This window comes from Amblyomma maculatum, chromosome 3, assembly GCF_055883805.1.
Source record: "Amblyomma maculatum isolate TAMU_Amacu chromosome 3, ASM5588380v1, whole genome shotgun sequence".
NCBI lineage: Eukaryota > Metazoa > Arthropoda > Arachnida > Ixodida > Ixodidae > Amblyomma > Amblyomma maculatum.
The window spans coordinates 18,448,461-18,462,282 of record NC_139346.1 but is presented as its reverse complement, the minus strand read 5'-3'; positions in this window follow the sequence as shown (position 1 = coordinate 18,462,282).

Genomic DNA, 13,822 nt, shown 5'->3' with positions numbered 1-13,822 from the left:
CGCTATGTGCGCGCTTGAATCACAAATCTGCGCTTCTCCACGTGCTAATCAGAGATCGGAACAGAATAGTAGTTTGAGTGCAACGCTAGCGGACGTCACGTGTTACAATGTCTGTTAAGCATTGTGTGAATTCACGCGTTGCTTGCAATTCATGTCAGACCCTATATGCGCTCTTGAATCACAATTCTGCGCTTATCCCACGTACAAATCTGAGATCAGGATGCAATAGTAGTTTGAGTGGAACGCTAGCGCACGTCACGTTTTACAATCTCTGTTAGGCGTTGTGTGAATACCCCTGTTGCGATTTGTGTTATGCGCTATGTGCGCGCTTGAGTCACAAATCTGCGCTTCTCCACGTGCTAATCAGAGATCGAAACACAATTGTAGTTTGAGTGCAACGCTAGCGGACGTCACGTGTTACAATGTCTGTTAAGCATTGTGTGAATTCACGCGTTGCTTGCAATTCATGTCAGACGCTATATGCGCTCTTGAATCACAATTCTACGCTTATCCCACGTACAAATCTGAGATCAGGATACAATAGTAGTTTGAGTGGAACGCTAGCGCACGTCACGTTTTACAATCTCTGTTAGGCGTTGTGTGAATACACCTGTTGTGATTTGTGTTATGCGCTATGTGCGCGCTTGAATCACAAATCTGCGCTTCTCCACGTGCTAATCAGAGATCGAAACACAATTGTAGTTTGAGTGCAACGCTAGCGGACGTCACGTGTTACAATGTCTGTTAAGCATTGTGTGAATTCACGCGTTGCTTGCAATTCATGTCAGACGCTATATGCGCTCTTGAATCACAATTCTACGCTTATCCCACGTACAAATCTGAGATCAGGATACAATAGTAGTTTGAGTGGAACGCTAGCGCACGTCACGTTTTACAATCTCTGTTAGCCGTTGTGTGAATACACCTGTTGCGATTTGTGTTATTCGCTATGTGCGCGCTTGAATCACAAATCTGCGCTTCTCCACGTGCTAATCAGAGATCGGAACAGAATAGTAGTTTGAGTGCAACGCTAGCGGACGTCACGTGTTACAATGTCTGTTAAGCATTGTGTGAATTCACGCGTTGCTTGCAATTCATGTCAGACCCTATATGCGCTCTTGAATCACAATTCTGCGCTTATCCCACGTACAAATCTGAGATCAGGATACAATTGTAGTTTGAGTGGAACGCTAGCGCACGTCACGTTTTACAATCTCTGTTAGGCATTTTGTGAATACACCTGTTGCGATTTGTGTTATGCGCTATGTGCGCGCTTGAGTCACAAATCTGCGCTTCTCCACGTGCTAATCAGAGATCGAAACACAATTGTAGTTTGAGTGCAACGCTAGCGGACGTCACGTGTTACAATGTCTGTTAAGCATTGTGTGAATTCACGCGTTGCTTGCAATTCATGTCAGACGCTATATGCGCTCTTGAATCACAATTCTGCGCTTATCCCACGTACAAATCAGAGATCAGGATACAATTGTAGTTTGAGTGGAACGCTAGCGCACGTCACGTTTTACAATCTCTGTTAGGCATTTTGTGAATACACCTGTTGCGATTTGTGTTATGCGCTATGTGCGCGCTTGAGTCAGAAATCTGCGCTTCTCCACGTGCTAATCAGAGATCGAAACACAATTGTAGTTTGAGTGCAACGCTAGCGGACGTCACGTGTTACAATGTCTGTTAAGCATTGTGTGAATTCACGCGTTGCTTGCAATTCATGTCAGACGCTATATGCGCTCTTGAATCACAATTCTACGCTTATCCCACGTACAAATCTGAGATCAGGATACAATAGTAGTTTGAGTGGAACGCTAGCGCACGTCACGTTTTACAATCTCTGTTAGGCATTTTGTGAATACACCTGTTGCGATTTGTGTTATGCGCTATGTGCGCACTTGAGTCACAAATCTGCGCTTCTCCACGTGCTAATCATAGATCGAAACACAATTGTAGTTTGAGTGCAACGCTAGCGCACGTCACGTGTTACAATGTCTGTTAAGCATTGTGTGAATTCACGCGTTGCTTGCAATTCCTGTCAGACGCTATATGCGCTCTTGAATCCCAATTCTGCGCTTATCCCACGTACAAATCAGATCAGGATACAATTGTAGTTTGAGTGGAACGCTAGCGCACATCACGTTTTACAATCTCTGTTAGGCATTTTGTGAATACACCTGTTGCGATTTGTGTTATGCGCTATGTGCGCGCTTGAGTCACAAATCTGCGCTTCTCCACGTGCCAATCAGAGATAGAAACACAATTGTAGTTTGAGTGCAACGCTAGCGCACGTCACGTGTTACAATGTCTGTTAAGCATTGTGTGAATTCACGCGTTGCTTGCAATTCCTGTCAGACGCTATATGCGCTCTTGAATCCCAATTCTGCGCTTATCCCACGTACAAATAAGAGATCAGGATACAATTGTAGTTTGAGTGGAACGCTAGCGCACGTCACGTTTTACAATCTCTGTTAGGCATTTTGTGAATACACCTGTTGCGATTTGTGTTATGCGCTATGTGCGCGCTTGAGTCACAAATCTGCGCTTCTCCACGTGCTAATCAGAGATCGAAACACAATTGTAGTTTGAGTGCAACGCTAGAGGACGTCACGTGTTACAATGTCTGTTAAGCATTGTGTGAATTCACGCGTTGCTTGCAATTCATGTCAGACGCTATATACGCTCTTGAATCACAATTCTGCGCTTATCCCACGTACAAATCTGAGATCAGGATACAATTGTAGTTTGAGTGGAACGCTAGCGCACGTCACGTTTTACAATCTCTGTTAGGCGTTGTGTGAATACACCTGTTGCGATTTGTGTTATGCGCTATGTGCGCGCTTGAATCACAAATCTGCGCTTCTCCACGTGCTAATCAGAGATCGGAACAGAATAGTAGTTTGAGTGCAACGCTAGCGGACGTCACGTGTTACAATGTCTGTTAAGCATTGTGTGAATTCACGCGTTGCTTGCAATTCATGTCAGATGCTATATGCGCTCTTGGATCACAATTCTGCGCTTATCCCACGTACAAATCAGAGATCAGGATACAATTGTAGTTTAAGTGGAACGCTTGCGCACGTCACGTTTTACAATCTCTGTTAGGCATTTTGTGAATACACCTGTTGTGATTTGTGTTATGCGCTATGTGCGCGCTTGAGTCACAAATCTGCGCTTCTCCACGTGCTAATCAGAGATCGAAACACAATTGTAGTTTGAGTGCAACGCTAGCGGACGTCACGTGTTACAATGTCTGTTAAGCATTGTGTGAATTCACGCGTTGCTTGCAATTCATGTCAGACGCTATATGCGCTCTTGAATCACAATTCTGCGCTTATCCCACGTACAAATCAGAGATCAGGATACAATTGTAGTTTGAGTGGAACGCTAGCGCACATCACGTTTTACAATCTCTGTTAGGCATTTTGTGAATACACCTGTTGCGATTTGTGCTATGCGCTATGTGCGCGCTTGAGTCACAAATCTGCGCTTCTCCACGTGCTAATCATAGATCGAAACACAATTGTAGTTTGAGTGCAACGCTAGCGCACGTCACGTGTTACAATGTCTGTTAAGCATTGTGTGAATTCACGCGTTGCTTGCACTTCCTGTCAGACGCTATATGCGCTCTTGAATCCCAATTCTGCGCTTATCGAACGTACAAATCAGAGATGAGGATACAATTGTAGTTTGAGTGGAACGCTAGCGCACATCATGTTTTACAATCTCTGTTAGGCATTTTGTGAATACACCTGTTGCGATTTGTGTTATGCGCTATGTGCGCACTTGAGTCACAAATCTGCGCTTCTCCACGTGCTAATCATAGATCGAAACACAATTGTAGTTTGAGTGCAACGCTAGCGCACGTCACGTGTTACAATGTCTGTTAAGCATTGTGTGAATTCACGCGTTGCTTGCAATTCCTGTCAGACGCTATATGCGCTCTTGAATCCCAATACTGCGCTTATCCCACGTACAAATCAGATCAGGATACAATTGTAGTTTGAGTGGAACGCTAGCGCACATCACGTTTTACAGTCTCTGTTAGGCATTTTGTGAATACACCTGTTGCGATTTGTGTTATGCGCTATGTGCGCGCTTGAGTCACAAATCTGCGCTTCTCCACGTGCTAATCAGAGATCGAAACACAATTGTAGTTTGAGTGCAACGCTAGCGGACGTCACGTGTTACAATGTCTGTTAAGCATTGTGTGAATTCACGCGTTGCTTGCAATTCATGTCAGACGCTATATGCGCTCTTGAATCACAATTCTACGCTTATCCCACGTACAAATCTGAGATCAGGATACAATAGTAGTTTGAGTGGAACGCTAGTGCACGTCACGTTTTACAATCTCTGTTAGGCATTTTGTGAATACACCTGTTGCGATTTGTGTTATGCGCTATGTGCGCGCTTGAGTCACAAATCTGCGCTTCTCCACGTGCTAATCAGAGATCGAAACACAATTGTAGTTTGAGTGCAACGCTAGCGGACGTCACGTGTTACAATGTCTGTTAAGCATTGTGTGAATTCACGCGTTGCTTGCAATTCATGTCAGACGCTATATGCGCTCTTGAATCACAATTCTACGCTTATCCCACGTACAAATCTGAGATCAGGATACAATAGTAGTTTGAGTGGAACGCTAGCGCACGTCACGTTTTACAATCTCTGTTAGGCATTTTGTGAATACACCTGTTGCGATTTGTGTTATGCGCTATGTGCGCGCTTGAGTCACAAATCTGCGCTTCTCCACGTGCTAATCAGAGATCGAAACAGAATTGTAGTTTGAGTGCAACGCTAGCGGACGTCACGTGTTACAATGTCTGTTAAGCATTGTGTGAATTCACGCGTTGCTTGCAATTCATGTCAGACGCTATATGCGCTCTTGAATCACAATTCTACGCTTATCCCACGTACAAATCTGAGATCAGGATACAATAGTAGTTTGAGTGGAACGCTAGCGCACGTCACGTTTTACAATCTCTGTTAGGCGTTGTGTGAATACACCTGTTGCGATTTGTGTTATGCGCTATGTGCGCGCTCGAATCACAAACCTGCGCTTCTCCACGTGCTAATCAGAGATCGAAACACAATTGTAGTTTGAGTGCAACGCTAGCGGACGTCACGTGTTACAATGTCTGTTAAGCATTGTGTGAATTCACGCGTTGCTTGCAATTCATGTCAGACCCTATATGCGCTCTTGAATCACAATTCTGCGCTTATCCCACGTACAAATCTGAGATCAGGATACAATAGTAGTTTGAGTGGAACGCTAGCGCACGTCACGTTTTACAATCTCTGTTAGGCGTTGTGTGAATACACCTGTTGCGATTTGTGTTATGCGCTATGTGCGCGCTTGAATCACAAATCTGCGCTTCTCCACGTGCTAATCAGAGATCGAAACACAATTGTAGTTTGAGTGCAACGCTAGCGGACGTCACGTGTTACAATGTCTGTTAAGCATTGTGTGAATTCACGCGTTGCTTGCAATTCATGTCAGACCCTATATGCGCTCTTGAATCACAATTCTGCGCTTATCCCACGTACAAATCTGAGATCAGGATACAATTGTAGTTTGAGTGGAACGCTAGCGCACGTCACGTTTTACAATCTCTGTTAGGCATTTTGTGAATACACCTGTTGCGATTTGTGTTATGCGCTATGTGCGCGCTTGAGTCACAAATCTGCGCTTCTCCACGTGCTAATCATAGATGAAACACAATTGTAGTTTGAGTGCAACGCTAGCGCACGTCACGTGTTACAATGTCTGTTAAGCATTGTGTGAATTCACGCGTTGCTTGCAATTCCTGTCAGACGCTATATGCGCTCTTGAATCCCAATTCTGCGCTTATCCCACGTACAAATCAGATCAGGATACAATTGTAGTTTGAGTGGAACGCTAGCGCACATCACGTTTTACAATCTCTGTTAGGCATTTTGTGAATACACCTGTTGCGATTTGTGTTATGCGCTATGTGCGCGCTTGAGTCACAAATCTGCGCTTCTCCACGCGCCAATCAGAGATCGAAACACAATTGTAGTTTGAGTGCAACGCTAGCGCACGTCACGTGTTACAATGTCTGTTAAGCATTGTGTGAATTCACGCGTTGCTTGCAATTCCTGTCAGACGCTATATGCGCTCTTGAATCCCAATTCTGCGCTTATCACACGTACAAATAAGAGATCAGGATACAATTGTAGTTTGAGTGGAACGCTAGCGCACGTCACGTTTTACAATCTCTGTTAGGCATTTTGTGAATACACCTGTTGCGATTTGTGTTATGCGCTATGTGCGCGCTTGAGTCACAAATCTGCGCTTCTCCACGTGCTAATCAGAGATCGAAACACAATTGTAGTTTGAGTGCAACGCTAGAGGACGTCACGTGTTACAATGTCTGTTAAGCATTGTGTGAATTCACGCGTTGCTTGCAATTCATGTCAGACGCTATATGCGCTCTTGAATCACAATTCTGCGCTTATCCCACGTACAAATCTGAGATCAGGATACAATTGTAGTTTGAGTGGAACGCTAGCGCACGTCACGTTTTACAATCTCTGTTAGGCGTTGTGTGAATACACCTGTTGCGATTTGTGTTATGCGCTATGTGCGCGCTTGAGTCACAAATCTGCGCTTCTCCACGTGCTAATCAGAGATCGAAACAGAATTGTAGTTTGAGGGCAACGCTAGCGGACGTCACGTGTTACAATGTCTGTTAAGCATTGTGTGAATTCACGCGTTGCTTGCAATTCATGTCAGACGCTATATGCGCTCTTGAATCACAATTCTACGCTTATCCCACGTACAAATCTGAGATCAGGATACAATAGTAGTTTGAGTGGAACGCTAGCGCACGTCACGTTTTACAATCTCTGTTAGGCGTTGTGTGAATACACCTGTTGCGATTTGTGTTATGCGCTATGTGCGCGCTTGAATCACAAATCTGCGCTTCTCCACGTGATAATCAGAGATCGTAACACAATTGTAGTTTGAGTGCAACGCTAGCGGACGTCACGTGTTACAATGTCTGTTAAGCATTGTGTGAATTCACGCGTTGCTTGCAATTCATGTCAGACCCTATATGCGCTCTTGAATCACAATTCTGCGCTTATCCCACGTACAAATCTGAGATCAGGATACAATAGTAGTTTGAGTGGAACGCTAGCGCACGTCACGTTTTACAATCTCTGTTAGGCGTTGTGTGAATACACCTGTTGCGATTTGTGTTATGCGCTATGTGCGCGCTTGAATCACAAATCTGCGCTTCTCCACGTGCTAATCAGAGATCGAAACACAATTGTAGTTTGAGTGCAACGCTAGCGGACGTCACGTGTTACAATGTCTGTTAAGCATTGTGTGAATTCACGCGTTGCTTGCAATTCATGTCAGACCCTATATGCGCTCTTGAATCACAATTCTGCGCTTATCCCACGTACAAATCTGAGATCAGGATACAATTGTAGTTTGAGTGGAACGCTAGCGCACGTCACGTTTTACAATCTCTGTTAGGCATTTTGTGAATACACCTGTTGCGATTTGTGTTATGCGCTATGTGCGCGCTTGAGTCACGAATCTGCGCTTCTCCACGTGCTAATCAGAGATCGAAACACAATTGTAGTTTGAGTGCAACGCTAGCGGACGTCACGTGTTACAATGTCTGTTAAGCATTGTGTGAATTCACGCGTTGCTTGCAATTCATGTCAGACGCTATATGCGCTCTTGAATCACAATTCTGCGCTTATCCCACGTACAAATCAGAGATCAGGATACAATTGTAGTTTGAGTGGAACGCTAGCGCACATCACGTTTTACAATCTCTGTTAGGCATTTTGTGAATACACCTGTTGCGATTTGTGTTATGCGCTATGTGCGCGCTTGAGTCACAAATCTGCGCTTCTCCACGTGCTAATCATAGATCGAAACACAATTGTAGTTTGAGTGCAACGCTAGCGCACGTCACGTGTTACAATGTCTGTTAAGCATTGTGTGAATTCACGCGTTGCTTGCACTTCCTGTCAGACGCTATATGCGCTCTTGAATCCCAATTCTGCGCATATCGAACGTACAAATCAGAGATGAGGATACAATTGCAGTTTGAGTGGAACGCTAGCGCACATCACGTTTTACAATCTCTGTTAGGCATTTTGTGAATACACCTGTTGCGATTTGTGTTATGCGCTATGTGCGCACTTGAGTCACAAATCTGCGCTTCTCCACGTGCTAATCAGAGATCGAAACACAATTGTAGTTTGAGTGCAACGCTAGAGGACGTCACGTGTTACAATGTCTGTTAAGCATTGTGTGAATTCACGCGTTGCTTGCAATTCATGTCAGACGCTATATGCGCTCTTGAATCACAATTCTGCGCTTATCCCACGTACAAATCTGAGATCAGGATACAATTGTAGTTTGAGTGGAACGCTAGCGCACGTCACGTTTTACAATCTCTGTTAGGCGTTGTGTGAATACACCTGTTGCGATTTGTGTTATGCGCTATGTGCGCGCTTGAGTCACAAATCTGCGCTTCTCCACGTGCTAATCAGAGATCGAAACAGAATTGTAGTTTGAGTGCAACGCTAGCGGACGTCACGTGTTACAATGTCTGTTAAGCATTGTGTGAATTCACGCGTTGCTTGCAATTCATGTCGGATGCTATATGCGCTCTTGAATCACAATTCTACGCTTATCCCACGTACAAATCTGAGATCAGGATACAATAGTAGTTTGAGTGGAACGCTAGCGCACGTCACGTTTTACAATCTCTGTTAGGCGTTGTGTGAATACACCTGTTGCGATTTGTGTTATGCGCTATGTGCGCGCTTGAATCACAAATCTGCGCTTCTCCACGTGCTAATCAGAGATCGAAACACAATTGTAGTTTGAGTGCAACGCTAGCGGACGTCACGTGTTACAATGTCTGTTAAGCATTGTGTGAATTCACGCGTTGCTTGCAATTCATGTCAGACCCTATATGCGCTCTTGAATCACAATTCTGCGCTTATCCCACGTACAAATCTGAGATCAGGATACAATAGTAGTTTGAGTGGAACGCTAGCGCACGTCACGTTTTACAACCTCTGTTAGGCGTTGTGAGAATACACCTGTTGCGATTTGTGTTATGCGCTATGTGCGCGCTTGAATCACAAATCTGCGCTTCTCAACGTGCTAATCAGAGATCGAAACACAATTGTAGTTTGAGTGCAACGCTAGCGGACGTCACGTGTTACAATGTCTGTTAAGCATTGTGTGAATTCACGCGTTGCTTGCAATTCATGTCAGACCCTATATGCGCTCTTGAATCACAATTCTGCGCTTATCCCACGTACAAATCTGAGATCAGGATACAATTGTAGTTTGAGTGGAACGCTAGCGCACGTCACGTTTTACAATCTCTGTTAGGCATTTTGTGAATACACCTGTTGCGATTTGTGTTATGCGCTATGTGCGCGCTTGAGTCACAAATCTGCGCTTCTCCACGTGCTAATCAGAGATCGAAACACAATTGTAGTTTGAGTGCAACGCTAGCGGACGTCACGTGTTACAATGTCTGTTAAGCATTGTGTGAATTCACGCGTTGCTTGCAATTCATGTCAGACGCTATATGCGCTCTTGAATCACAATTCTGCGCTTATCCCACGTACAAATCAGAGATCAGGATACAATTGTAGTTTGAGTGGAACGCTAGCGCACATCACGTTTTACAATCTCTGTTAGGCATTTTGTGAATACACCTGTTGCGATTTGTGTTATGCGCTATGTGCGCGCTTGAGTCACAAATCTGCGCTTCTCCACGTGCTAATCATAGATCGAAACACAATTGTAGTTTGAGTGCAACGCTAGCGCACGTCACGTGTTACAATGTCTGTTAAGCATTGTGTGAATTCACGCGTTGCTTGCACTTCCTGTCAGACGCTATATGCGCTCTTGAATCCCAATTCTGCGCATATCGAACGTACAAATCAGAGATGAGGATACAATTGCAGTTTGAGTGGAACGCTAGCGCACATCACGTTTTACAATCTCTGTTAGGCATTTTGTGAATACACCTGTTGCGATTTGTGTTATGCGCTATGTGCGCACTTGAGTCACAAATCTGCGCTTCTCCACGTGCTAATCATAGATGAAACACAATTGTAGTTTGAGTGCAACGCTAGCGCACGTCACGTGTTACAATGTCTGTTAAGCATTGTGTGAATTCACGCGTTGCTTGCAATTCCTGTCAGACGCTATATGCGCTCTTGAATCCCAATTCTGCGCTTATCCCACGTACAAATCAGATCAGGATACAATTGTAGTTTGAGTGGAACGCTAGCGCACATCACGTTTTACAATCTCTGTTAGGCATTTTGTGAATACACCTGTTGCGATTTGTGTTATGCGCTATGTGCGCGCTTGAGTCACAAATCTGCGCTTCTCCACGTGCCAATCAGAGATCGAAACACAATTGTAGTTTGAGTGCAACGCTAGCGCACGTCACGTGTTACAATGTCTGTTAAGCATTGTGTGAATTCACGCGTTGCTTGCAATTCCTGTCAGACGCTATATGCGCTCTTGAATCCCAATTCTGCGCTTATCCCACGTACAAATAAGAGATCAGGATACAATTGTAGTTTGAGTGGAACGCTAGCGCACGTCACGTTTTACAATCTCTGTTAGGCATTTTGTGAATACACCTGTTGCGATTTGTGTTATGCGCTATGTGCGCGCTTGAGTCACAAATCTGCGCTTCTCCACGTGCTAATCAGAGATCGAAACACAATTGTAGTTTGAGTGCAACGCTAGAGGACGTCACGTGTTACAATGTCTGTTAAGCATTGTGTGAATTCACGCGTTGCTTGCAATTCATGTCAGACGCTATATGCGCTCTTGAATCACAATTCTGCGCTTATCCCACGTACAAATCTGAGATCAGGATACAATTGTAGTTTGAGTGGAACGCTAGCGCACGTCACGTTTTACAATCTCTGTTAGGCGTTGTGTGAATACACCTGTTGCGATTTGTGTTATGCGCTATGTGCGCGCTTGAGTCACAAATCTGCGCTTCTCCACGTGCTAATCAGAGATCGAAACAGAATTGTAGTTTGAGTGCAACGCTAGCGGACGTCACGTGTTACAATGTCTGTTAAGCATTGTGTGAATTCACGCGTTGCTTGCAATTCATGTCAGACGCTATATGCGCTCTTGAATCACAATTCTACGCTTATCCCACGTACAAATCTGAGATCAGGATACAATAGTAGTTTGAGTGGAACGCTAGCGCACGTCACGTTTTACAATCTCTGTTAGGCGTTGTGTGAATACACCTGTTGTGATTTGTGTTATGCGCTATGTGCGCGCTTGAATCACAAATCTGCGCTTCTCCACGTGCTAATCAGAGATCGAAACACAATTGTAGTTTGAGTGCAACGCTAGCGGACGTCACGTGTTACAATGTCTGTTAAGCATTGTGTGAATTCACGCGTTGCTTGCAATTCATGTCAGACCCTATATGCGCTCTTGAATCACAATTCTACCCTTATCCCACGTACAAATCTGAGATCAGGATACAATAGTAGTTTGAGTGGAACGCTAGCGCACGTCACGTTTTACAATCTCTGTTAGGCGTTGTGTGAATACACCTGTTGCGATTTGTGTTATGCGCTATGTGCGCGCTTGAGTCACAAATCTGCGCTTCTCCACGTGCTAATCAGAGATCGAAACAGAATTGTAGTTTGAGTGCAACGCTAGCGGACGTCACGTGTTACAATGTCTGTTAAGCATTGTGTGAATTCACGCGTTGCTTGCAATTCATGTCAGACGCTATATGCGCTCTTGAATCACAATTCTACGCTTATCCCACGTACAAATCTGAGATCAGGATACAATAGTAGTTTGAGTGGAACGCTAGCGCACGTCACGTTTTACAATCTCTGTTAGGCGTTGTGTGAATACACCTGTTGCGATTTGTGTTATGCGCTATGTGCGCGCTTGAATCACAAATCTGCGCTTCTCCACGTGCTAATCAGAGATCGGAACAGAATAGTAGTTTGAGTGCAACGCTAGCGGACGTCACGTGTTACAATGTCTGTTAAGCATTGTGTGAATTCACGCGTTGCTTGCAATTCATGTCAGACCCTATTAGCGCTCTTGAATCACAATTCTGCGCTTATCCCACGTACAAATCTGAGATCAGGATACAATAGTAGTTTGAGTGGAACGCTAGCGCACGTCACGTTTTACAATCTCTGTTAGGCGTTGTGTGAATACACCTGTTGCGATTTGTGTTATTCGCTATGTGCGCGCTTGAATCACAAATCTGCGCTTCTCCACGTGCTAATCAGAGATCGAAACACAATTGTAGTTTGAGTGCAACGCTAGCGGACGTCACGTGTTACAATGTCTGTTAAGCATTGTGTGAATTCACGCGTTGCTTGCAATTCATGTCAGACCCTATATGCGCTCTTGAATCACAATTCTACGCTTATCCCACGTACAAATCTGAGATCAGGATACAATAGTAGTTTGAGTGGAACGCTAGCGCACGTCACGTTTTACAATCTCTGTTAGGCGTTGTGTGAATACACCTGTTGCGATTTGTGTTATGCGCTATGTGCGCGCTTGAGGCACAAATCTGCGCTTCTCCACGTGCTAATCAGAGATCGAAACAGATTGTAGTTTGAGTGCAACGCTAGCGGACGTCACGTGTTACAATGTCTGTTAAGCATTGTGTGAATTCACGCGTTGCCTGCAATTCATGTCAGACGCTATATGCGCTCTTGAATCACAATTCTACGCTTATCCCACGTACAAATCTGAGATCAGGATACAATAGTAGTTTGAGTGGAACGCTAGCGCACGTCACGTTTTACAATCTCTGTTAGGCGTTGTGTGAATACACCTGTTGCGATTTGTGTTATTCGCTATGTGCGCGCTTGAATCACAAATATGCGCTTCTCCACGTGCTAATCAGAGATCGGAACAGAATAGTAGTTTGAGTGCAACGCTAGCGGACGTCACGTGTTACAATGTCTGTTAAGCATTGTGTGAATTCACGCGTTGCTTGCAATTCATGTCAGACCCTATATGCGCTCTTGAATCACAATTCTGCGCTTATCCCACGTACAAATCTGAGATCAGGATACAATTGTAGTTTGAGTGGAACGCTAGCGCACGTCACGTTTTACAATCTCTGTTAGGCATTTTGTGAATACACCTGTTGCGATTTGTGTTATGCGCTATGTGCGCGCTTGAGTCACAAATCTGCGCTTCTCCACGTGCTAATCAGAGATCGAAACACAATTGTAGTTTGAGTGCAACGCTAGCGGACGTCACGTGTTACAATGTCTGTTAAGCATTGTGTGAATTCACGCGTTGCTTGCAATTCATGTCAGACGCTATATGCGCTCTTGAATCACAATTCTGCGCTTATCCCACGTACAAATCAGAGATCAGGATACAATTATAGTTTGAGTGGAACGCTAGCGCACATCACGTTTTACAATCTCTGTTAGGCATTTTGTGAATACACCTGTTGCGATTTGTGTTATGCGCTATGTGCGCGCTTGAGTCACAAATCTGCGCTTCTCCACGTGCTAATCATAGATCGAAACACAATTGTAGTTTGAGTGCAACGCTAGCGCACGTCACGTGTTACAATGTCTGTTAAGCATTGTGTGAATTCACGCGTTGCTTGCACTTCCTGTCAGACGCTATATGCGCTCTTGAATCCCAATTCTGCGCATATCGAACGTACAAATCAGAGATGAGGATACAATTGCAGTTTGAGTGGAACGCTAGCGCACATCACGTTTTACAATCTCTGTTAGGCATTTTGTG